The 27,527-nt window shown below is 50.6% G+C and overlaps 1 long non-coding RNA gene across 1 annotated transcript; it reads right to left on the bottom strand.

Moving 5' to 3' along the window:
* Positions 1–958: 958 nt before the first annotated feature.
* On the bottom strand, positions 959–27,527 carry LOC142923851 (uncharacterized). Its single transcript, XR_012940891.1, has 4 exons — positions 27,142–27,527; positions 18,355–18,458; positions 16,915–17,309; positions 959–3,947 (listed from the first exon to the last, which is right to left on the bottom strand). It is a non-coding gene; the product is annotated as an uncharacterized LOC142923851 (long non-coding RNA).

Here is a 27,527-nt window from a genome sequence, read left to right as displayed (position 1 = left end):
ATTACATCCAGCATCATCGGGCAATTTGCCAGAAAGGTTAAGCCCTCACTTCCTCCCGGTCTTAAAAAACCGGGAGCTCCGTCACCATCGCAGCATGACACATGTGTGCCCGTTGAAACGTGCAGCCCTCGATCGCAATAGAACCGATAATAATTATTGTTGGTACAACTTTCTTACTCATGAAAGCTCTGCGAAGTTTCAATATAATAATTGGCTTACATCGTGGATATGAGTAACAAAATTAACACACAAACGATGATTCCCCTCCTTCACATATCTGTCTTTCCACTTAAAAAATACAAGTATTTGTACACATCCCATTAGCCACACGGCTTTCCTTCTGGGAGTGCATCATTTCAGCAGTATTGGTTGTACATAAACCAAGCTCTGGTTCGGTTTTTATATTCATCAGCACGCTCCAGCTCACTTGAAGCAATGCTGGTGAACTGCCAGCTGTTATAGGTTAGGGCCCGCTCTGTGAGATATGGGTGCTCGAAGGTTGTTGTATATGTAGGTTATGAAAATTTGAAGAAAATAATGAAAATTTGATTAAATTTGAAATTTAAATAATTTATCTGAATATATTGGTGTAATTATGTGCATTAACTATGCTAATTCGAGAGATAATCGTATTAATTCATGCGAGTGGGCGTGGTTATGATGATGCAGGTCGTTATGATAATTAGGTCCAGCCTCGGTGACGAAGGTTGGTTATTAATTGGAACAACGCAATTAATCGTATGCAGTTGTGCAGGTATTGTGAGCGTGAATGAGAGAGAGTCGACTCGACTTGCTATTTAATTCCGTATTTTCAATAAGGATATAATTATCTTCGATTTAACGCTTATTGATTATGTGCTGGATTAGTGATTAGTGTGCTTATGATAGGTAACCGAGATTCAGATCTCATTCGCAGAACAATTCTATGCAGAATCACGGAAAGAATCACACACAACTCTTCTGCTTTAATCAATTTTATTTTCTAGCTAAACTTAAATTTTTGGATAATATGAGAACTCTCAACTTCGGAATTTCAACACAGCATTAACATGGTACACATCACGATTGCGTTGTTTCACTTCGATAACGGCACCTGTGGTTAATTCCCGACGCGTAACGCAATGTTGTTGTTGTTGAGAGAGATTAAAACATGCAAACTATTCTATCAAAACCTTAACCTTATAATATGTAATTCGTATTTAAATTGTTACACAACACGGCATTCGGTCATTAATCATATGCGACCCTTAATGCAGATTCTTGTCACGTTGTTAACAGTAGGACGATTGATTATTATGCAACGCTGTTCATATGGAAAGACACTCAAACCATTATTATTCCTAAAGGCACAAATATGCGTTCATAGGTTCGTCTTGTTCATTCATGGATACCAGAAAGATTATGCAATAGAAAAAAACGAACCACTCAAATACCATGAACTGTGATATGGTCGCTGAGGTGAATGAGAACATGTGGGGGCACCGCGCTACAGACACATGCGCGACACTTTCCGCAATACGCTTTTATGCTTCGTTGCAATAACGAGCAACAATTATTCTTCAAACATTGAGGGCCTTGTGGCTCTATGGCCACAAATCCTTTCATTACTCCGACAACTTCCCACCCTCCCTTTTGCCCACAGCCAGATGAAAGCGACAATATTTCTTTTTCAATTATTATTAACGTGGTTGAGATGACTTACACATATACCCAGCTGGAATCTGTTTTTTTACATTTATTGCCATAAACTTGACCTTAATCAGCACTAACTTGACGATTGCCTCTCTTTTGCATTGACTCCGTGACATCACGACCATTTCCAAGGTCGGCCAACATCAAAGCGAGCAGCTCCCAGAGGAAAGTGGGCCAAGTGGCACAGTTTAAGGGGCCTGCGTGGCCCACTTGGGGCAGGCGTCGCCCACTGAGACTGCCGTGGGCATCCAGGCTGGGCCTAGATACCTGGTTGACAAACTGGATTGTTACATTGGCTTCGCTCTTGTGCATGTGTGCGCTCACTCTCAGGTGTCTGCAGGACACCTTCATGGAAGTGGACGCGAGCACCGTCCCACCCATGGACATGACTGATTGCAAACGGTTTGGGGCGCGTTCGCGCGTCACCAATGATACCGCTCATCTCCCCTTCCATTCTGCCCCCGCCACTCGCTCCCCCCCCTTCCTTCATCACTGTTGCCGCTCCGGCCCCGGCTACGATCTCCAAAAACCATGGTCGCCTACCATCATCGTTTCCGTCGACAAACTGCTGGATGGATTCCACAGGAGGCGTTTGTGCAGCGAGCGGGAGTCCACCTGGGATTACTGGCGATCTCTACACACGTCCCACCAACCCTTTCCTCAATTGTTGATTGTTTTAACCCCAGTCGGGGGGGAAGAGGACAAGATAAGAAATAATTGTATTTGAAACTTGCGTCCTCAAACACACTAACACCTAGTACCCTGGTTGTTATTTCCCCCCACCCTTATAAACGTGACATAACAGGATGTTGCCATGATGTAATGGTTGGTACACAATATAGAAGTCGCCGGTTCGATTTATCGTGGCCATTTTAATCAATGTGGACTTTTCTTAAATCCCTCCGGCTTCTGTCCACACAACCGGTACGAATGAGTGGATAAACAATTGGGAGAACTCAAACATCCCCAAGAAGTGCCTCATCGTGGATCAAACCATCAAGAAGCTCGCTGGCCCCCCACCACCGCAAGCAGTGGGGGGCCACCGTACACCGGATCCAACCTGGCCATGGCACGAGCAATTGCCTCCACAAATGGAAAACAAAAGCATCACCAAAATGCCATGGCGGGGCACCGCAACGGTGAAAAACGCACAAACGCATCAGGAAGCTCTCTTCACCTGCTGGAGGCCTGCATTACCATTAAGAGGCTATGGTCTTGGATTATTCTTCGTGTTATTTAGGGTCCCTGACTCTGTTCACGACCATTAAAGACCATGATGGTGGGCAGGCCCACGTAACGCTGCATGGCCGGGTGTCAGAGCCATTTCCTCATGTTTACTGTGGGGTGTGATGGGGATGTCCTCTGGCCCCGACACTATTTCAAGTATTCTTGATCGCAGTCTTACGAGATATAATTCCCGGTTGTGGCCAAAATCAGTGATGAATTATATTCTATTTTGCAAACATGATGCCTTGACTAAAGGTGTCAGTTTTTTGTGCCAGTTAAAAGGGTAAAACCTATTCCTATACCAATTATATTCTAATCGACCCTATGCCTCCCCTAAGTCGACTTAACCTTAAATTAGTATCAGGTGTGGTTGGTAAACATCACCACTGGAGAGACAAAGGTGGCTGAGTGTGTTTCTGGAAACAAATCCCCACCATGACAAGTTTGCCTCTGAATGCCAGTTTCTTGGCCCAAGCCACTGTATAAAGTCCAGCAAATATGCATCCGACACAAGATCCTAACCTTTTATATAGTCATATTCATAGCCAGTGTAATGTCATCATTTTTTTTACTCAAAATTATTCACCTCAATTTTGGTTCACACGACGAACAAATAATGCTACTCAGCTGATTCGGCGTGAGACCTCTGCTGACTGCATAAGTACGGAAACTTCTCCACTTTTTCTACGACTGCCCCATCACTCATACAAAGATCCCCCTAGACTGACGGTGATGTCACGTCGACCCACGCGGCACAGCAATCTCACGCGGCACAGCAGCCTCACGCGACAGAGCAGTCTCACGCAGAAACCTCACGCGGCACAGCAGCCTCACGTGGCACAGCAGCCTCACGCAGCAGCCTCACGCAGCAGCCTCACACGCGGCGCAGCAGCCTAATGCACAAGCCGCACGTGGCACAGTAGCCTCATGCAGAAGCTGCACGTGGCACAGCAGGCATGAAGGAAGCTGTGGAAGAACTCGAGGAGCTGCTTGGCCTCGTCTGGCAACCCTGGTCAGCTGGTTCAGAACTGGAGGAGGAGAAGCAGCTGTTGTGAATCCCTGCAACAACTGTCCCTGTGAGCTGCCCCTCACTACAGAGAGCTCCATGGAGAGCATGGGGATGATCACACCCACTCACCCACCCACCCAATCACCCACCGACCCACTCACCCTGTAACTCACTTACTCACCCTCATAACTTACCCAATCATTTACCCAGTCATCCACCCATCCACTCAATCACACACTCACTCACCCACCCATCCACTCACTAACTCACTCACCAACCCACTCATCCACCAACCCCACACCCACTCACCCACTTATTAACACAGGCATTCATTCACTAACTCAACCACTTACTCACCCACCCACCAACTCACCCACAAACTCACTAACCAACCCAACCACCCACTCATTCACTTAACAAACCACCTACTCACTCAAGAACCAACCCACTCACCACCCACTCACCTACTACCAACGCAACCTCTCACCCACTCACCCACCCATTCACTCACTGACGTATCCACTCACTAACTCACTCATCCCAACCACTCCTTCACGCACCCACCAACCGATTAACCACCCACTCACTCACCCACTCACCCTCTCACTTGCCAACACACTCACCCAATCAATCACCCACCCATCCACTCACTCACTAACCTACCCACGCACCGTTTCACCCACTCACTCACCCATCAACTCACTCAACAACCCATCCACTCACTCGAAAACCCATCCATGAACTCAACCATCCACCGAGCCACCAGCACAGACTCACCCAGTCACCGACTCCATCACCCACAGACTAACACACAAATTAACTCAAACACCCACTAACTCACCCACTGAATCACCAATCCACTCAACCACTCACTCAATCTCTAACCCATCCACTCACTCGTGCACTCACCCACCCACTCACCAATCCACTCACTAACTCACCCACTCACTCATTCACCCCACTCAATCAACAACCCATCCACTCTGACTCACTATCGCATCTTCACTATCGCATCCACTAAGTCGCCTGTCACTAACGAACCCACACACGTAGTCACCCAGTGAACAACCCACCCACTCACCCATTACCCAGGCTACCACTCCACTACTCCCCCACCCACCTAGTCACTCCTGACCCACCCACAAACCCACTCACCTACTCGCCAACCCACTCACCTACCCGCCAACCCACTCACCTACCCGCCAACCCACTCACCTACCCGCCAACCCACTCACCTACCCCCCAACCCACTCACCTACCCCCCAAACCCACTCCCTGCCAACCCACTAACCCACCCGCCAACCCCCTCACCCACCCACCCGCCAACCCACTCCCCTTCCCGCCAACCCACTAACCCATCCACAAACCCACTCACACACCCACCAACCAATTCACCCACCCACTAATCCACCCAACTACTCACTCACATACCCACCCACTCATTCAGCCACACTCACGCATAAACTCACCGACTCAACCTCCCACACTCACCCACCCATCCACTCCGCCAGTGGGGGGGGGGGGGGGGGTAATGGCACGTGGCCCCCCCAATGATCCGACCAAAATCCCTAATTTCGATCGGATCATTGGGGTTTATTAGTAATAAATCGGCATTTTGCGACCCCTACTGCCATTGTGTAGCATATTATTACGTGCCAGGAACTCTATGAGATGATAGAATAATAGTCTGATCCATAATTGGCAATAAGTAACGGCAAAGCAGTTATAAGTGACTCACAGAATTGTGCGAAGTTGCGCATAGTACACAACTTCCCTCAAGGCATTCACCTTTAGTGAGCGCGATGCCGATCACACAACACGTTCGAATCCGACCCTCGATCGATGGCTGCGCCATCGCTGGACACCCGTTGAATAAAAAGCAAGGGACAAGTTCTTACTTACTAACAACTCCTATGATTTTTCATTGCTGGAGGGGTTTCCCCCTTACCTGAAAATCCTGGCTCTGCCATTGCACCCGCCCAATCACAAACCCATCCTGTCATCCAACCACACCCACAAATCACTCACTCATTCACTCATCCCTCCGCTCACCCACTCAATCTCTAACCCACCCACTAGCTTACCCACTTACTCAATCTCTAACCTGCCCATACACCCACAAACTCACCCATCCTGACGCACTCATCAAGCAACCCACTCAATCTTGTACCCACGAGCTCACTCACCCACCCACCCACTCACCCACCCACACACTTATGCACAGACTCACTCACCCACCCACTCACTCACCCTCCCACTCACTCACCCACAGACTCAATCACCAACCCACCCACCCAATAACTCACCAACTGACCCACCCACAAACTCCCTAACTAACCCAAACACTCATTCACTTCAACCAACCATCCACTCAGCCACCCACCTATTCACCCCCACTCACTCACTCACCCCACTAACTCAATAAGCCACCCACTCACTCACCCACCCACTCATTCAGTTACACACCAACACATTAACTCATCCACTCAACATACCACACTCACACACTCATTCACCAATCCATCCATCCTCTCATTCAGCCACTGACTCACCCATTCACTCACACCCTCAACCTCCCACACTCATCCACTCACCCACCCTCCCACTAAGTCAACCACATACACCTACTCACCACCCACTCACCCATTACCCATGCAACAACTCACCCGCTTGCCCACCCACTCACTCATCCACCCATCCACTCACTCACTCAGTCAACCACCCATTCACTCACCCACCCATTCCATCCATTCACTCACCCACGAACTGACCGACCCCTTCACTCACCAAACCCCTCACTCACCCAAAACCTCACTCATCCACACACTCACCCACTCAACCCCCCACATTCACCCACCCACTCACCAACCCACCCTCTCATCCAGCCATTCAATTACCCATCCCCACTCACCCCTTCAACATTGCACACTCATCCAATCACCCACCCACTAACTCAAACACCCTCACACTTACCAATGCACTCACCTACTCACTCACTCATCCATCCACTCAATCACCCACACACCACATCACTGACCCAACCCATCAACTCACGAACCCACACATTATTCATAAACTCATCCAGGCACTGACCTACTCACCCACGACGCACTACACACGTAACTACTCACCCATTCTCCCACCAATTGACTCAATTTCTCACCCACCCACCCACCCGCTTGACTCACTTACTCAATCACTCTCCCACTCACTCACCCAGTCATCCACCCATCCAGTCACTCACTCAGCCACTCAACTCACTCACTTAATCACTCACCCACCCACTAACGCTCCTACTAACTCATTCACCCACCCCTCACTCACCTAACCACTCACTCCCTTCAAGCTCCCACACTGCTCACATCAGCCACCGACTTAATCAACCACAAATATCCACACACTCACCCGTCCACTCACCCACTCAATCACACAACCACCCACTCCATCACACAACCACCCACTCAATCTCTAATCCACCCACTCACTTACCAACCCCCACACCCACCTACTCATCCACCCACGTATTAACAGGCATTCGCTCACTTTCTCACCCACGAACTCACCTTCTCACCCACCCACAAAGTCACGAACCAACCCAACCACCCACTCACTCACTCAACATCCCATCCACTCACTCAACATCCCATCCACTCACTCAACAATCCACTCACTCAAATACCTACCCACGCACTCACAAACTCACCGCATCATCCAACCACTAACTCACCCATCCCCTCACCCACTCATGCACTAACTCACTATCGCATCCACTAACTCTCCTGCCACGAACTCATCCACCCACATACTCACCCAGTCACTCACCCACTACTGAGGCTACAACTCCACTACACCCACTGCCACTCACTCACTCACCCACCCACCAACCCACTCAACTATTCGCCAACCCACTCACCTACCCGCAAACCCACTCTCCTACCCGCCAACCCAACACCTACCTGCCAACCCAACACCTACCCGCAAACCCACTCACCTACCAGCCAACCCACTCACCTACCCGCCAACCCACTCACCTACCCGCCAACCCACTCACCTACCCGCCAACCCACTCACCTACCCGCCAACCCACTCACCTACCAGCCAACCCACTCACCTACCAGCCAAACCACTCACCTACCCGCCAACCCACTCACCTACCAGCCAACCCACTCACCTACCAGCCAACCCACTCACCTACTAGCCAACCCACTCACCTACCAGCCAACCCACTCACCTACCAGCCAACCCACTCACCTACCAGCCAACCCATTCGCCTACCAGCCAACCCACTCAGCAACCACTCGCGCATAAACTCGCGCATAAACTCACAGATTCAACCTCCCCCACTCACCACCTACCCACTCACTAAACCAACTATTCACTCACCCCACTCACTCACCCATCCATACATTCACTCACCCACCCCCTCACTCACCGAACCCTTCACTCATCCACACACTCACCCAATAACTCACCCACTGAACCTCCCACATTCACCCACCCACTAACCAACCCACCCGCTCAACCAACCATTTAATCACCCATCGACTCATCCCTTCAACCTCACACAGTCATCCAATCACCCACCCACTAACTCAAACACCCATTCACTCACCCATCCCTCCACTCACCTACTCAATCACATAACCACCAACTCAATCTCTAACCCAAACACTCACCAACTCACCCATCTTCTTATTCACTCAATCTTGTACCCATTAACTCTAATCACTCACCCACCCTCCCATTCACCAACTCACTCACCGACACACTCACACACCAACTCAGCCAGCCACGACCCACTACCCACGTAACCACTCACCCACCCAAGCATTAAATCACCCATCCACTCACCTTTTCAACCTCCCACTCATCCAATCACCCACCCACTGACTCAAACACAAACATCCATTCACTCACCCACCCACCTGCTCACTCACCCACCCACCTGCTCACTCACCCACGCACCAAACCACCCACCCACCCAATCACTCACCCACCCACCTTTTCACCCAGCCACCCTCTCAAACCCGTACCCACTAACACACCCACTGACCCACCCTCACCCACCCACTCATGAACTCACCCATCCAATTATTAACCCACCCACTAACCCACTAACTCACCCACTAATTCACCAACCCGACCACTCACCAACACAGCCTAAATATAAATTGTTTGTTTTACCAGGCAAGGCCCACTGAGATATATGGATGATTTTCAGAAGCAACTTCGCCACAAATGATAGCTCAACAGAGTGGCTTATCACGTATACATTTATAGCAGCCAACTCCTCTAAATGCATGTTTCTAAATGTGGAATCGAACCCACAACATCCTGTATACCCGGCCAGGTAGTTAACATCTTGCCACCATGACACTCCATTCTCTGACTCTCCCACCCACGAAACCACACACTCAAACACCGACTCACTAACTCAACCATCCATTAATTCAACCACCGAGCCTTGCACACACTCACTCACCCAGCCACGCACTCGCCAAGCCACGCACTCAATCTCTAATCCACACTCACTCACCAAGCCTCTCACCTACTACCCATCGAACGTCGCACTCACTCATCCACGCACCCACCCACAAAACCGCCCATCTACACACCAAATAAAAATGTAGCTTTTTTTTACTTTACTAGGTAAGGCCCATGCTATATACATCTTTTTCAGAAACAAGCAGAGTACAAATGATTGCTCAATGGAATGGCTTTTCACATAGAACGTTATAGCAGTCAAAGTCTATAAATGCATGTTTCTAAATGTGGAGGGGCAACCTGGAGTACACAGAGAAAATTCCATGCAACCACGGGGGAGAACGTGCAAACTCTAGATATACAGGCGAGGTTCTTAAAATTTTGCCACCTTGACATTCCACTCTTTAACTCAACCACCCACTCAAACACCCACCCACCCAAACACAAACCACTTGTAGAGTAAAATGGGGACGTGACGTCATGTGTGCCGTCTAGTGCGATGACGTCACGGAACGTGGCGTCATGCGCGCTGGGCGGCTCGATGACGTCATGTCTCCTCTAGTATTTAAGTGGGACCCCGTGACCAAAGCGGGGTCACTGTGGGAACGGGTAGAGTGAGAAGGGTGGAGAGGGAACCAGGGGTAGAGAGGGATCGACGAAGAGTCAGGAGTGAAGCCGGTGGTAGCCGTAGGAGGTGCTGCTCTTCCCGGTCGGTGGGGTTGGCAAGTTCCCCCATCCGACTCGAGGGAGAGAGACCGGAGCTAGCCGGGCTGGACCAGGACTTAGTGTAGGACCCCTAACCCCTGGGAAGTTGTCACACCCTTTGTGTTATTGTAATATACTTAATAAACCTTTGGCGAAAGCCCTTACCTTCAAGCCGTCTCCGAGTCGTCGTCGGGAACTCCTTAACACACTAACCAAATCAATCTCTAACTGACTGACTCACCCACACACCCACAAACTAACTCACCAACCCACTTACCAGCCCACCCACTACCTAACTCAACAACCCACTCACTCAACAATCCACTCACCCACCAGGTCACCTATTCACTCCCTCACACACCCACCCATCCACCAACTCAATGTCTAACTCACACACTCACCCACCCAACCAATCACAAACTCACCCAGCCACTCACCCTGCCACAAAATCAATCTCTAACCCACGCACTCAACATTCCACCTACTCACTAATCCAAACTGACTAAATTCAACTATTTTTTAAGTTACCAGGTAAGACCCACAGAGCTATATAAAATATTTTTCCAAAGTAACCTGGCCACAAATGAGAGCTTCACTAAGTGGCCTATCACATAGTAATGTATAGCAGCCAAATACGATAAATGAATGTTTCTAAATGTGGAGTCGAAATCCACGTGACCATAGAGCACATGCAAACCCCAAATATACAAGCATCAGGGTTGGGATGGAACCTACGAACTCCAAAATACCAGGCGACGTAGCTAACATCTCGCCACAGTGGCGTACAATTCTCGAACTCACCCACTCAACTACTAAAGACACCCACCAACCCACTCACAAACCCGCTCACCCTGCCATGCACTCAATTTCTAATCAACGCACTCACGCACACACCCACTCACTCACTCAACCACTCATCCACGCACCCACCTACACATGCACTCACTAACTCACCCACCCACCCACCCAACCTACCCACCCACTCACCTCACCCACCCACTCACTCAGTGACCAACTCACGCTCCAACCCACCCACTCACACTGTGACCCACTCAATCTCCCAACAACTCACCCAGCCCCTCACCTACTTACTTAACCACCCATTCACTCACCGACCGACGCACTCACCGCCCACTCACCCAACTGTAAACTAAAATTTAACTATTTTAATTTTCATAATAAAGGTTTTTGGGTTAGATCGCGTTTATTTATAAATGTGTCGTAACCCTCCACCACCCGACACGGCCAATCAGCAAAAAAGTCTCACGTTGACAAAAGACAAATAGTGAATTATTTGTCTTTTGTCAACGTGACACTTTTTTTTGCTGATTGGCCGTGTCGGGTGGTGGAGGGTTACGACACATTTATAAATAAACGCGATCTAACCCAAAAACCTTTATTATGAATAATATTGGTCACGAAAGCCTACATGTTAAACTATTTTAATTTTACCAGGAAAGGCCCACGGAGCTATATAGATTTTTTCATAAGCGACGCGGCCACAAATGACTGCTCAAATAAGTTAGTGAGTGCGTGTGTAGGTGGGTGCGTGGATGAGTGGTTGAGTGAGTGGGTGTGTGCGTGAGTGCATTGATTAGAAATTGAGTGCATGGTAGGGTGAGCGGGTTTGTGATTGGGTTGGTGGGTGGCTTTAGTAGCTGAGTGGGTGAGTTCGAGAACAGCCAAAACCTCGAAATGCATGTTTCTAAATATGGAGAGAAAACCCGGAGGACTCGGAGAAAATTCCATGCAACCACAAGGAGAACATGCACACTCCAAATATACAGGCGTCATAATCGAGATCGAACCCACAACCTCCTGTACAAAAGGCGAGGTAGTTAATATCTCACCACCATGGCGCTCCACTTTCTTGACTCAGTCACCCACTCACCCACCCATTCAGCCACCTACCCACTCAAACACCCACCCACTCAAAAACCCGCACCTTGCCACCAACTCAACCACTTACCGACGCATCCACTTACACACCCACCCATCCACCCACTCAATCTCTAACTCGCACACTCACCAGTCCACCCGCTCACCCAGCTACTTACCTACTCACCCACTCACCCTGCCACCCACTCACCCTGCCGCCCACTCAACCTCTAACCAACCTACCGACCCAACCAGCCACCTACCCCCTAAAATATACTACTTTTTATTTCACCAGGTAAGGCCCATTGAGCTATATAGACCCTTTTCAGAATCGGCCTGGCTACAAATGATAGATAAACGAAGTGGCTTATCACATACATTTATTGCAGCCAAATCCTCAAAAGGCATGTTGATTCTAAATGCAGCGGAAAGGACCCGGAGCAAAATCCACACGACCAGGCGGAGAACATGCGAACTCCAAATATACAGGCGGCAGGATCGCAATCGAATCCACAACCTCATGTATACTAGGCGAGGTAGTGAACATTTCACCACCGTAGCGCCCCACTCTTTGACTCACCCACTCACTCACAAGCTAACTTACCCACTCAACCTCCCACATTAACTTACCCACCCAGCAGTCACTCACCCATTCACTCACTCACCTACTTTCTGACCCCATTCAGTCAACAACTCACCGACCCACCCAACCACTCACTCACTTAGTTAACCACTTGCTCACCCACCCACTCACCCTATGACCCACTTAATCTCTAAATCACTCACTCACTAAACTACACACTCACCCAACATACTAACTCAAACACTCACCAACGAACTCACTCACCCAACCAAGAACTGACCCACTCACTCACCCACAAACTCGCGAACCAAAAACACACATACCCAACCCATCACTCACCCAACTCCTCACTCACCGACTTACTCAATCATCCATCCAGACACTCACCCACTGACCGACCCACCAACTCATTAACTCACCCAGGACTCACTCACTCTGCCACCCATTCAATTTCTAACCCACTAGCTCAACCACCCACTAACGCAACCACTGACCCACTCGAACTCATCCACTCAAAAAGCCACCCACTAAAATATCTAAACCACACTCATGCAACCACCCACCCACTCACCCTCACACTTACCAATGCGCTTTCCCACTCACTCACCCATCAACTCACTAACCCACCCATTAATTCAGGAACTCACCGAGCCACTGACCTATTCACCCAAGACGCACTACCCACGGAACCACCCACCCACCAACTGACTCAATTTCTCACCCACTCACTCACCCACCCACGAGTGCTCCCACTAACTAATTAATTCATCTACTCACTCACCCACCCCTCACTCACCTAACCATTCACTGCTTCAAGCTCCCATACTCACCAAATCACCCACCGACTAAATCACCCACAAATATCCACTCACTCACCACCCACTCACCCACTACTCACACAACCACTCACCAACTCATTCACTTGCTCACCCACGCATTCACTCACCCCACTCACTCACCAACCATCCACTCACTCACCCACTCACTGAACCACCCCTTCACTTACCCACCCCCTCCATACTTAACCGCAATAACTCACCCACTCAACCTCTCACATCCGTCCACTCACTCACCAACCCAACCTTCCACGGTCATCCAATCTCGTACCCACTAACTCAATCACTCACCAACGCACTCACCGTCTCACTCATCCATTCCCTCATCCATCCACTCACTCACCCATTCACCAAATCAATCACGCACAAATTAACTCACCAATTCAACCAGCCACTGAGCTACTCACCCACGAGCCACGTAACCACTCACCCACCCTCCCTCCCACTGAATCTCTAACCCACCCACTCACACATCAACTAACCCACCCATCATCACCTCACTAACCCACCCATCATCTCACCCACTCACCCAGCCACCCACTCAATCTCGTACCCACCAATTCAATCACTCACCCCCCATCCAAGCATTCAATCACCCATTCACTCACCATTTAAATCTCCCACTCATCCAATTACCCTCCCACTCATCCAATTACCCTCCCACTCATCCAATCACCCACCCACTCATCCAATCACCCACCCACTAACTCAAACATAAACATCTATTCACTCTTTCGATTTAAAGCTTTCGTGACTGCAATGATTCATCTTCTTTGGTTCTTTCGGTAAAGTCACGTAGAATGAGAATAAAATAATAAATTGATAAAATAAAATAACACAATAATATTCTCACGACGTTTCGGCCACAACACAAGCGGCCTTCATCAGGTGAAGGGGGCGAGACTGTCTGGTAGGACAGCGCTGGAGTGAGAGAGCCACGTTCAGATCACGGCTTTTAAGCTGTGTGAGAGGAACAAAGAGCCTTGACGAAGGAATTAGCATAAAATTTAGCATTGAAATGGCTGAATGATTAGCTTGTGACTGGTCACAGAAATAGCTATGTTAAAAGTTAAAGCATACACATCCGCAGAGGCACCCATTGTTAAAAGGAATTAGCATAGAATTTAGCATTGAAATAGCTAAGTTAAGGCATACACATCCGCAGAGGCACCCCTTGACAATGGGATTAGCATAGAATTTAGCATTGAAATGGCTGAGTGATTCGCTTGTAACTGCTACAGAAATAGTTACGTTGAAGTCAGAGCATACACATTCACCGAGGCACTTAGTACAAATCAAACAGGAGAATTTAGCATTGAAATAACTAGGCGAATTTAGCATTGAAATAACTGGGTGATTTGCTAGTGACTGGTCACAGAAATGACTACACATCTGAGCTATTCACAGTACTATATAGTGAACCAATAAAAACTAAAATATAAATTACCTTCATGTTATCAATAAACTCTATATTCTCCAATCAGCTAAGCTACCAACCATAAGTCGTTATATATCACAATGCTATATGGCGAAAAAATGGGTGGATTCTTACCCTCAAATTTCCGTACCACGGATAGCTACGGGCCCCGTTCAGACGGACGAGTTCGTCCATGGTCGGAACAGAGGAGGGGGAGAGAGACAGCTGCGAAGCCCTAGTATACTCCATGTTGTAAACCATACCATTAACCGTGGTGTGAGAGGTATTAAGAGGCAATGCTGGCAAAAGAGCTGCGGTCTGAAGGTCATCGTAAAATTACAATTAATTAAGAACAGAAATGATTTAACACATCTTTCCAGTGGTTACTAAGCCTGAATCCATCTTCTCGGTTGAAATTGTCTCTGTGCTTGTATATGTGAATGGCCTCATGAACGAATCTCTCATGGTAGCCAGTTGGTTTGCAAAGAACCTCCGTCTTGGAGAAGTCAATGTCATATGAGCCCACTGAATTGTAACAGTGATCTGCCACGGCAGAGGAGTTCGTCTTACCGTGTTTCAAGTCTGCTTTATGTTCGCGGATGCGGTCCGAGATATGTCTTTTGGTTTCTCCAATGTAGCTACTCCAGACATACGGTACCCGGGCGTTTACAAACTAAAGTGCCTCTGTGGTAGTACGAACGTGGCTCTCTCACTCCAGCGCTGTCCTACCAGACAGTCTCGCCCCCTTCACCTGATGAAGGCCGCTTGTGTTGTGGCCGAAACGTCATGAGAATATTATTGTGTTATTTTATTTTATCAATGTATTATTTTATTCTCATTCTACGTGACTTTACCGAAAGAACCAAAGAAGATCTATTCACTCACCCAATCCTCCGCTCACCTACTCAATCACATAACCACCAACTCAATATCTAACTCAAACACTCACCAACGAACTCTCAACCTCCCACACTCATGCACTCACCCACCTAACCAGTAACTCAACCACACAAATCCACTAATTCACCCCTTTGCTCAGCCAATCAATCACACAACCACCCACTTAATCTATAACCCATCCACTCACTCAACGACCCATCTTCTCACCCACTCAGATAACCACCCACTCAACCACACACTAACTGATCAATCTACTCATTCACCCACCCACCAACTCACCCAACCCCTCACTCACGCAACCCCTCACCTCCACCCACCCAACCTCCCACTCTCACCCTACTACTCAATCACCCACTCAATTTACAAACTCAATCACCGACTCCATCACCCATCCACCCATACTGACCCACCCCCTAACTCACCCGCACACCCACTCAGCCACACAATAATTCACCCACTCACTCACCCCAATTATCCAACAACCTACCCACTCAACTCACCCACCCCTTCACTCATTCACACACCCACTTAACTTCCCACGCTCACCCACCCATACAACCATTAAATTACACATCCACTCACCCCCTCAACCTCCCACAATCATCCACTCACCCACCAACTCATCCACACACACACTCACTAAACCACAAACACTCATTCACCTACCCCTCCGTTCAGCCATTCAATCACACGATGATTGATTAAATCACTAACCCACCCACTCGCTCCCCCACTCACTCCCCAACCCACTCACGCACTCCCCAACCCACTCACGCACTCCCCAACCCACTCATCATCTCACTTACCCACCCATGCACGCACTCACTGACTCACCGAGCCATTTACACAATTAACAATGCACTTACCAAATCACCCATGCATCCACTCACCCACTCAAACTCCCCCACCCACTCACCATCCGTCTCACTCACCCACTCGACCCCCCTCACTCACCCACTCGATCTCCCACACTCACCCACCTACTCACCAACCCACTCTCTCTCATCCAACCATTCATTCACACCCTCAACCTCCCACATTCGCCCACTCGGCCACCTACCAACTAACTCAACCACATACACCCGCTCACTCAACATTACCCACTCACCCTCTACCCACGCAATCAATCAATGCCTCCTTCACTCACCCAACCTGTCACTCACCCAACCCCTCAGCCACCTACCTCCGTCTCAAGCCTCGTGCAGTCCAAGCTCCAGGAGGGCCTCCTCCTCCTCGAACCCGCCGAGGTTGGGTCCCGTGTACGTGCCCTCGTGGCCACGCACGCTCACGCGCACACGGGGTCGCGCGTTTGTTCTCGCCACGCGAACCTCGGCCGTTATCTCCCACCCGAGTCCCCGCCCACTGGGGCCCCATTAGGGTCCCCGTCGGGGGGAACAATGAGGTGTCCATCCGCTGTGTCTCCTCCCCTCTCGACCCCGCTAGGACCCCCTGCGCCGCTCACGATATCCCCCCAGGAGGACCCTGTCCCTCCTGTTCCCATCTCGCGGGGTCGCCTCTCCGCACTCCCGCGCTTCAGCAGGCTCAGTGCTTGCACCACCATGCGGCGCTCCTCAGAACCTGCGGAGGTGGACGAGGGTGGGGGGGATCATCATCGTCAGCAGCAGATGCAGCATCATTATTATTATAAGCAGCTACAGCAAGTCGCAGCATCATAATCATCATCTGAATTACCAACACCAGCAGGAGCACTATCATCACCATCTTCAACTTGCCAAGCCATCATCATTACATCATCACCAGATTAATAGATCTCTACCATCACCATGCGTAAAGACATTAGCATTATATTCACTATCTCCTGCATATGCTAATCTCAACATAATTATCGTTAACATTATAACCAACATCATATCGATCAATGCACCGGTGTAAATTGTTCTAGTTGTATTCAATACAAATCAGTTAATATTTGCATTACTCGAACGTGCCACACCACTGCTCCACTCCCCACTGCCCTTCTCCATCCTCCCCCTTGCTCCTTGGCCCCTTACCATCTGCCAACTGCCCCCTTGCTGCCCGGGCTCGTGGGTACCCTCAGAGGATTTGTATTCAGCTGTAATATCGAGGCTAGAATACATTTCTGCGTGATAAGCCACTTCGTTGAGTTATCATTTGTGATAGCCAGGTCGCTTCAGAGAAACATCTATGTAGCTCAGTGAGCTTTACCGGGTAAAATACAAAATTGTTTAGTTTTTTTGTCTGATGGTAAGGTACCACGCAAACCACCACCATCATGACTGCTGTCAGGCTCCGTAGAGCAGGGTGCGTGTTTGTTGTCATCGTCTACAAGAGCTACACGTGGCAAACCGGGGGTGCTGTCGCATGGCTCGGCGATTGCGCATTTGCAGAATTAATCTGGCAAGGGTCACATGATCAGAAAAGGGGCAGTCCAGCAACATGAACCCTTGCACTGTGCCGCTCCCCACACCTGCAACCAACCAGCGTGGTGAAGTATGGTCAAATACACCGCAACGATCCGCTAGGTTGTGGCGGTCCCCATACAGCAGCGGAATCGTGAAAGGGCCATAGCGTGGTCGCACATCCATCGTCCCACGTGATACCACCTGCGGGGCACGCCTCGCAACGCTCAGGTGAGCGTTACCTGCACTCGCTTCCTGCCGGATAGCTTCAACCACCTGCCAGCCATCGTATCCCGAGGGGAGGTCGGGTCGCTTCATTTGCTCGTCGCTCCACAATTGGAAGTTCCTGGCAAAGGTGCGCGAGGTGGATGAGCTGGAGTCCTGTCTGTGAGCGTGTGGGTTTAGCACGCTGCGCTACAATGAATCCGGCGACCCGAGCTCGATTCCCGCTTACAGCCACCATCACCAGTACGTCCTGGATCTCGAGAGGTCGGTTCAGCCTTAAATTAGTATCTGGTACGATGTGTACACATCGCAACTCGGGAGAAAAAGGCAGCTCAGGGTGGTCCCGGCCACCCACACAGAACATGTGTGAAACCCAGAGATTATGCGTGAAACATGTGCAGATCATTAGAAAAACAGGCAAATATCTTGCGTGATATCAAATATGGATCATGCGTAAAACACATACCGATCATACGCAAGAAACACACACTCAGGCAATGTATGAAAACACACTCATATGCTGCTGTAGGATACGTTGGTTCAGCAGATGTACAGGGTGATGGATTACAATGTTAAGTTTTTTTTAAATGGCGATGAAGAATATTGTCCATTCATTTGCAGTCCAGCCGTACACTCATTCATTCACGTGCTATCTTTTCGTCTATGCATCGGTCAATCCGCAAGTCAATTATGCAAGAGGACTCAGTCCCCCCCTGCCCCGCCCCCCTCTGCAAGTAGTAGCAGCTCCCTGCACCACCCAGCTAACCCCACACTGCATGCCGCGTTCTGCGCGATGAGTTCAAGGTCGTGTGGGTGACACATTACCGTGGTGATTATTTGAAATGTAACTTTTTATTTTACCAGGTAAGTGAGCCATATAGCTCTTTTTAAGAAGCGATCTGGTCACAAATGTTAGTTTTAACGGAGTGGCTCATCTTGTGGAAATTTATAGCAGTAAAATACTCTAAACCAGGGGTCTCAAACTCGCGGCCCACAGGCCAATTGTGGCCCGCGGAACGATATTTTGTGGCCCACTATTTGCCATCAATTATTTTTATTTATTTATTATATTTTTTTACCATAGCTCATGCTCGTGACAGCTTCCGGTGTTTGTTGACAAGTTAGCCAACGCGAATTAGCAACGTTAGTCACTTGGTTGAAACGTGATTCCGGAGTGACACCAAGTGGAAGGAAAATATATCCTGTCACCCTGTGCAAGGTACAGAGGACTTAGGAAGTGGGCGGACTCAACAAGTGTAATCAGTGACCTAATAAAGACAACAGAGTGTTGCAATAGGAAAGGTAAAATAATTACATGGATAGCAAATAGCATGAGATGGGTGGCAAGAACAGAAGCCAAATGTTGGTTAGAACCTGAATATTATAAAGAAGTTATAGATTATTATTACAAGAGAAACAAAGAAAAGGAAAAAGGACAGATATGTGCAATCGCAAAAGAAAATAATTTACCAAGAACAATTTAATCAAAAAGAGCAAGAAATTAAAAGATATAAAACATGAGACAATGCACTTGATGTTAAGAATTAAGACAGGTGGAGTAACATGGGCACCAGAGTTAGCTCAATGGCATCCAGAGAGATTCGTTAGAGCAGAAAGATATGTAGGATGTGAACAAAAAGAAAATCTAGATCACTTTATTTATGAATGTGAAAGGTATAAACACCTGAGAGAGAACACGATTGATGAATTTAATAATGATAAGAAAAACGAAGTGCTAAAAAAAAGCATGAACAATGATAAAGTTTTCAAATACCTCTCAGAATATATAGAAAGGGCATACTAAATAAGATCCCAAATACTCAGGTATTGGGATAAAAACATGTAAATATATCACCCCCACCTTCCCTGAGCTTTCCAGGATGTTCAAGCGGACCATGTGCCTTTTTGGGAGCACATATCTGTGTGAAAAAAGCTCTTTTGCACCATGAACTTTAATAAGTCAAAGTACAGGTCCAAACTTACTGATGAGCATTTCAAGCCATACTGAGGGTCTCAATTGCTTCCTCCCTCAAGCCAAATGTGGCTCAGCTGTGTAAGAAGAGGAAGCGCTGCCAGGTCTCTGGAAGCATGGAGTAGGTAAGAGAAGCCTATGTTCTGAAGAACCGTTCATGTTCTGAACTGTTATTAATAAAGATTGAGAAGATTGGATTACTTGCACTTTTTTGTAATACTTGATGCGGCCCAGCTTCACCCAGACTCTACCTCCAGCGGCCCCCAGGTAAGTTGAGTTTGAGACTCCTGCTCTGAACGCATGTTTCTAAATATGGAGGGAAAAACTGGAAGACCTGGAGAACAATCCACGCGACCACGGGAGAGAGAGAGACATGCAAACTCCAAATATACAGGCGTCAGGGTCCGGATCGAACTCACGACCAATTGCATACCAGGTGAAGGAGTTAACATCCCACCACCGCGGCACCCTTATGTACCAGGTTACACAGTCACGGACTCAAATGAAGACACAGTCCCTTCATTTAACAGTCTGTTCGATAAATAAGTTCTGTTAGCGAGCACCTATTAAGGCTAGCATGCCACACGAGGGGGTGGGTGGTCAGTTTTACCCAGGATAGCCCTACTGGCTCTTTTCAGGAGGGTTCTACCACATTTCCCAGCAATGATTACTAGGCACAGTATATTCCAACTGGGTAATTTGCGGGCAATTGTATTTAATTCGGTTAATCTGGTCCATGACGCTGGGATCTTCAACGTCCACTGAAGCAGACGGCACATGGTGTCTTTGCGGTGAACACGCCTGTAGCATTAAACAGGGCGGCCGCTGGATTCAAACCGCGAACATCTACGACAAGCGGCACACGTACAACTGCTACAGACACACGCCGAGTGTGTAATCACTCAATATGTGAGTGATTACACGCAACATTGTTGCGTGATTAAACACAACGTTGTTGTGTGTGTAATCACACACAAAAATATTGATGAGACGCAACGACGTTGTGTTGAGTGTAATCACAAACAACAACGTTGTGTTGAGTGTAATCACTCAAAACGACATTGTGTTGAGTGTAATCACTCACAACGACGTTGTGTTGAGTGTAATTACACACAACGACGTTGTGTGTAATTACACACAACGTCGTTGTGTTTAGTGTAATCACTAACAACGACGTTGTGTTTAGTGTAATCACTAACAACGACGTTGTGTTTAGTGTAATCACTAACAACGACGTTGTGTTTAGTGTAATTACTAACAACGACGTTGTGTTGAGTGTAATCACTTACAACAACAACGTTGTGTTGAGTGTAATCACAGGCAACAATGTTGTGTTGAGTGTAATCACTAACAACAACGTTGTGTTTAGTGTAATCACACACAACGACGTTGTGTTTAGTGTAATCACTAACAACGACGTTGTGTTTAGTGTAATCACTAACAACGACGTTGTGTTTAGTGTAATCACTAACAACGACGTTGTGTTTAGTGTAATCACTAACAACGACGTTGTGTTGAGTGTAATCACTTACAACAACAACGTTGTGTTGAGTGTAATCACAGGCAACAATGTTGATGACACACAGCGTCCAACAGAGGGCGTCGTAGTCGTGCCATGGGGAGGCGGCGAGTGATGAACGCCACTGCGGCGCCGCAAAGAGATCAGAGCCGTGATATTTATTTATTTGTACACTGGAGGAGGAATCCGATGAGCTACGAAGTTCTTTATCACAAACGTCCAGCGTCTTGGCCGTCACGATAGAACGAGGCCGATAAACGTGGAGGTATAAATGAGGGTGATGCTAAGTCGGTGTGCCGTGCCCTAAGTGAGGTTGCCATGGGCGTGTGTGTTGGCCGTGTCAGGAGCGGGTGAGGAGGACGAGGCAAGGGGTGAGGAGGACGAGGCAAGGGGTGAGGAGGACGAGGCAAGGGGTGAGGAGGACGAGGGGTGAGGAGGACGAGGGGTGAGGAGGACGAGGGGTGAGGAGGACGAGGGGTGAGGAGGACGAGGGGTGAGGAGGACGAGGGGTGAGGAGGACGAGAGTGAGGAGGACGAGAGTGAGGAGGACGAGGGGTGAGGAGTAAGAAGAACGAGCTGTGGGGGTGAGGACGAGGTGAGGGGTGAGAACGAGGTGAGGGTTGAGGACAAGTGAGGTGGACGAGGTGAGGGGTGAGAATGAGGTGAGGGGTCAAGAGGACGAGGTGAGGGGTCAAGCGGACGACGTGAGGGGTAAGGAGGACGAGGTGAGGGTGAGGAGGATGAGGGGTGAGGAGGACGAGGTGAGGGCTGAGGAGAGCGAGGCGTGAGAGCGAGGGGTGAGGGGAGCGAGGGGTGAGGACAGCGAGGGGTGAGGAGGACGAGGGGTGAGGAGGTGAGGAGCAGGGTGCGGTGGACGAGCGAGGGGTGAGGACGGGGGGTGAGAAGAAAAACGAGGTGTGGGGGTGAGGACGAGGGGTGAGGAGAGCGAGGGGTGAGGAGAGTGAGGGGTGAGGAGAACGAGGGGTGAGGAGGACGAGGGGTGAGGAGGACGAGTCGAGGGGTGAGGAGGAAGAGGTGAGGGGTAAGAAGAACGCGGTGTGGGTGAGAAGGACGAGGTGAGGGGTGAGGTGGGCGAGGCGTGAGGATGACGAGGCGCGGGGTGCGGTGGACGAGGTGAGGTGAGGGGTGAGGAAGACGAGCCGAGGGGTGAGGAGAACGAGGGGTGAGTAGAACGAGCGGTGAGGAGGACAATGTGTGAGGAGGACGAGGGGTGAGGAGGGTGAGGTGAGGGGTGAGTAGGACGAGTCGAGTGGTGAGGAGGACAAGATGAGGGGTAAGAAGAACGAGGTGTGGGGTGAGTAGGACGAGGCAAATGGTGAGAACAGCGAGGGGAGGGGAGGACGAGGAGTGAGGACGAGCTAAGGGTGAGGAGGACGAGGCGAGGGAGAGGTGAGGGGTGAGAAGGACGAGGTGAGCGGTGAGGACGACGACGGGTGAGGAGGACGAGCTGAGGTGAGAGGACGAGTCGAGGGGTGAGGAGGACGAGGTAAAAGGTGAGGCGGACGAGGGGTGAGGAGAGCGATGGGTGAGGAAGATGAGGCGAGGGGTGAGGAGGACGAGGGGTGAGGAGGACGAGGTGAGGGGTGAGGAAGACGAGCTGAGGGGTGAGGAGGACGAGCTGAGGGGTAAAGCGGATGAGGTGAGGGGTGAGGAAGACGAGGTGATGGGTGAGGATGAGGTGAGGGGTGTGGACGAGGTGAAAGGTCAAGCGGATGACCTGAGGGGTGAGGACGAGGTGAGGAAGACGAGCTGAGGGGTGAGGAGGACGAGGTGAGGAGGACGAGGGGTGAAGAGGACGAGCTGAGGAGGACGAGGTGACGGGTGAGGAGGACGAGGTGAGGGTGAGGAGGATGAGCTGAGGGGTAAAGATGACGAGGCAAGGGGTGAGGACGAGGCGAGGACGAGGTGAGGGGTGAGGAGGACGAAGTGAGGGGTGAGGAGGATGAAGTGAGGGGTGAGTACGAGGCGAGGGGTGATGAGAACGAGGGGTGAGGAGGACGAGGCGAGGGGTGAGGTGAAGAGGACGAGCTGAGGAAGACGAGGTGAGGGGTGAAGAGGACGAGGTGAGGGGTGAGGAGGACGAGGTAAGGGGTGAGGAGGACGAAGTGAGGGGTGAGGAGAACGAGGGGTGAGGAGAACGAGGGGTGAGGAGGACGAGGCGAGCGGTGAGGAGGAGGCGAGGGGTGAGAACGAGGGTTGAGGAGGACGAGGCGATGGGTGAGGAGGACGAGGTGATGGGTGAGGACGAGGTGAGGAGAGCGAGGGGTTAGAGAAGGACGAGGTGAGGGTGAGGAGGATGAGCTAAGGGGTAAAGATGACGAGGCAAGGGGTGAGGACTAGGCGAGGACGAGGCGAGGACGAGGTGAGGGGTGAGGAGGACGAAGTGAGGGCGAGGTGAGGGGTGAGGAATACGAGCTGAGGGATGAGAAGAACGAGGTGAGGGGTGAGGAGGACGATGCGAGGGGTGAGAACGAGGGGTGAAGGTGAACGGGGTGAGGAGGACGAGGCGAGATGCGAGGACGGGGTGAGGACGAGGTGAAGGGTGAGGAGGAGGTGATGTTTGATTCGTGACAAAACATGTAATAAAGTTATTAATAACAATCTGAATTATAGTCAATTATTCACGTCTACTACAGAGAGTGCAGGTAGCCGTGTGAGGATGAGGTGAGAACGAGGTGAGGGGTAACGACGAGGTGAGTAGAACGAGAGGCGAGGGGTGAGAACGGGGTGAGGGTTGAGGACGACGGGTGAGGTGGACGAGGTGAGGGGTGAGGATGAGTCGAGAGGTGAGGGGTGAGGATGAGTCAAGGGGTGAGGAGGACGAGGTAAAACGTGAGGCAGACGAGGAGTGAGGAGGACGATGGGTGAGAAAGATGAGGCGAGGGGTGAGGAGGACGAGGGGTGAGGAGGACGAGGGGTGAGGAAGACGAGGGGTGAGGAAGACGAGCTGAGGGGTGAGGAGAACGAGGGGTGAGGAGAACGAGCGGTGAGGAGGACGATGTGTGAGGAGGACGATGGGTGAGGAGGACGAGGGGTGACGAGGGTGAGGTGAGGGGTGAGTAGGACGAGTCGAGTGGTGAGGAGGACAAGATGAGGGGTAAGAAGAACGAGGTGTGGGGTGAGGAGGACGAGGCAAATGGTGAGGACAGCGAGGGGAGGGGAGGACGAGGAGTGAGGACGAGCTAAGGGTGAGGAGGACGAGGCGAGGGAGAGGTGAGGGGTGAGAAGGACGAGGTGAGCGGTGAGGACGACGACGGGTGAGGAGGACGAGCTGAGGTGAGAGGACGAGTCGAGGGGTGAGGAGGACGAGGGGTGAGGAGGACGATGGGTGAGGAAGATGAGGCGAGGGGTGAGGAAGATGAGGCGAGGGGTGAGGAGGACGAGGGGTGAGGAGGATGAGGGGTGAGAAGGACGAGTCGAGGGGTGAGGAGGACGAGGTGAGGGGGGAGGAAGACGAAGTGATGGGTGAGGATGAGGTGAGGGGTGTGGACGAGGTGAAAGGTCAAGCGGACGACGTGAGGGTTGAGAGGACGAGCTGAGGAGGACGAGGTGAGGGGTGAGGAGGACGAGGTGAGGGTGAGGAGGATGAGCTGAGGGGTAAAGATGACGAGGCAAGGGGTGAGGAGGACGAGGCGAGGACGAGGTGAGGGGTGAGGAGGACGAAGTGAGGGGTGAGGAGAACGAGGGGTGAGAACGAGGGTTGAGGAGAACGAGGCGATGGGTGAGGAGGACGAGGTGATGGGTGAGGACGAGGTGAGGAGAGCGAGGGGTTAGAGAAGGACGAGGTGAGGGTGATGAGCTAAGGGGTAAAGATGACGAGGCAAGGGGTGAGGACGAGGCGAGGACGAGGTGAGGGGTGAGGAGGACGAAGTGAGGGGTGAGGAGAACGAGGGGTGAGAACGAGGGTTGAGGAGAACGAGGCGATGGGTGAGGAGGACGAGGTGATGGGTGAGGACGAGGTGAGGAGAGCGAGGGGTTAGAGAAGGACGAGGTGAGGGTGAGGAGGATGAGCTAAGGGGTAAAGATGACGAGGCAAGGGGTGAGGACGAGGCGAGGACGAGGTGAGGGGTGAGGAGGACGAAGTGAGGGCGAGGTGAGGAGTGAGGAATACGAGCTGAGGGATGAGAAGGACGAGGTGAAGGGTGAGGAGGACGAGGCGAGGGGTGAGAACGAGGGGTGAAGGTGAACGGGGTGAGGAGGACGAGGCGAGATGCGAGGACGGGGTGAGGACGAGGTGAAGGGTGAGGAGGAGGTGATGTTTGATTCGTGACAAAACATGTAATAAAGTTATTAATAACAATCTGAATTATAGTCAATTATTCACGTCTACTACATAGAGTGCAGGTAGCCGTGTGAGGATGAGGTGAGAACGAGGTGAGGGGTAAGGACGAGGTGAGTAGAACGAGAGGCGAGGGGTGAGAACGAGGTGAGGGTTGAGGACGACGGGTGAGGTGGACGAGGTGAGGGGTGAGGATGAGGCGAGGGGTGAGGATGAGGCGAGCGGTGAGGACGAGGTGAGTAGAACGAGGGTGAGGACGAGGCGAGGGGTGAGGAGAACGAGGTGAGAAGATGAGGGGTGAGGAGGGCGAGGGGTGAGGAGGGCGAGGGGTGAGGAGGGCGAGGGGTGAGGAGGGCGAGGGGTGAGGAGGGCGAGGGGTGAGGAGGGCGAGGGGTGAGGAGCGCGAGGGGTGAGGAGGGCGAGGGGTGAGGAGGGCGAGGGGTGAGGAGGGCGAGGGGTGAGGAGGGCGAGGTGAGGGATTAGGGGTGAGGAGGACGAGGCTAGGGGTGAGGAGGACGAGGCTAGGGGTGAGGAGGACGAGGCTAGGGGTGAGGAGGACGAGGCTAGGGGTGAGGAGGACGAGGCTAGGGGTGAGGAGGACGAGGCTAGGGGTGAGGAGGACGAGGCTAGGGGTGAGGAGGATGAGGTGCGGTCGGTAAGGGAGGTGTCCGTCTCCGGAGTGTTGCATGATATTTGTTGCTATGCTCGATGTTTGGTTGGTGACATAACATTCAATAAAGTTCTAAATAACATCCTGAAAGATAATAAATTACTCGTGTCTGCTGCATAGAGGCCAGGTACCCGCGTTTGCCTTCTGCGTGTGCGTGTAGATAAATCAGAATCTGTATTTTACATGAGTTTTGACGTTCTCTTTCACACACGTCCAGAAGGGTCGGGTTAGCCAGTTGCATCAACAACAAAATGCAATTAAAAAGATACTCGAGTAAGGATTGAGAAAATGTAGTCAAGTCACGAATAAATGTCATGTAAAATCAAACTGTGCAAGCTCATACCTTCTTGTAGATTTGTCATCATCAAATCCAAGCTTGGGCAAGATGGCAAAACACCAACAGTCAAAGTACCATACCAAGACAGTGGCCTCGATTAAATTGCATTCAAACATTGAACTCTCGACACGTGGGTGAAGAGGTTCCGAGTTTCAAATCGCAGACGCAAAAGCCGCGTCGAGAACTTTGAGCCCTGGCTGATACGGAGGCAGCTTCCTCTGCCCCCATAGGGTGCCTGGGGGCACGTGATCTGGCTCCGCCCATGGTAGGCGGGGCCAATTGCGTCACTTCCTGCGCACTCACCTCCGACCCCAATGGCGTTACGTCACTCCGGCAGGGCGAGCGAGCTGAGCGGCTGCGTTTGTCTCTTGCGCCCCCAACAGGAGCCATGA

This window comes from Petromyzon marinus, unplaced genomic scaffold, assembly GCF_048934315.1.
Source record: "Petromyzon marinus isolate PM22_M1 ecotype Great Lakes invasive population unplaced genomic scaffold, UKy_Petmar_22M1.pri1.0 PM_Scaffold_8, whole genome shotgun sequence".
In the NCBI taxonomy this organism is placed as follows: domain Eukaryota; kingdom Metazoa; phylum Chordata; class Hyperoartia; order Petromyzontiformes; family Petromyzontidae; genus Petromyzon; species Petromyzon marinus.
The sequence above is the reverse complement of the archived record's forward strand: the minus strand, read 5'-3'. Positions and strand labels throughout refer to the sequence as shown.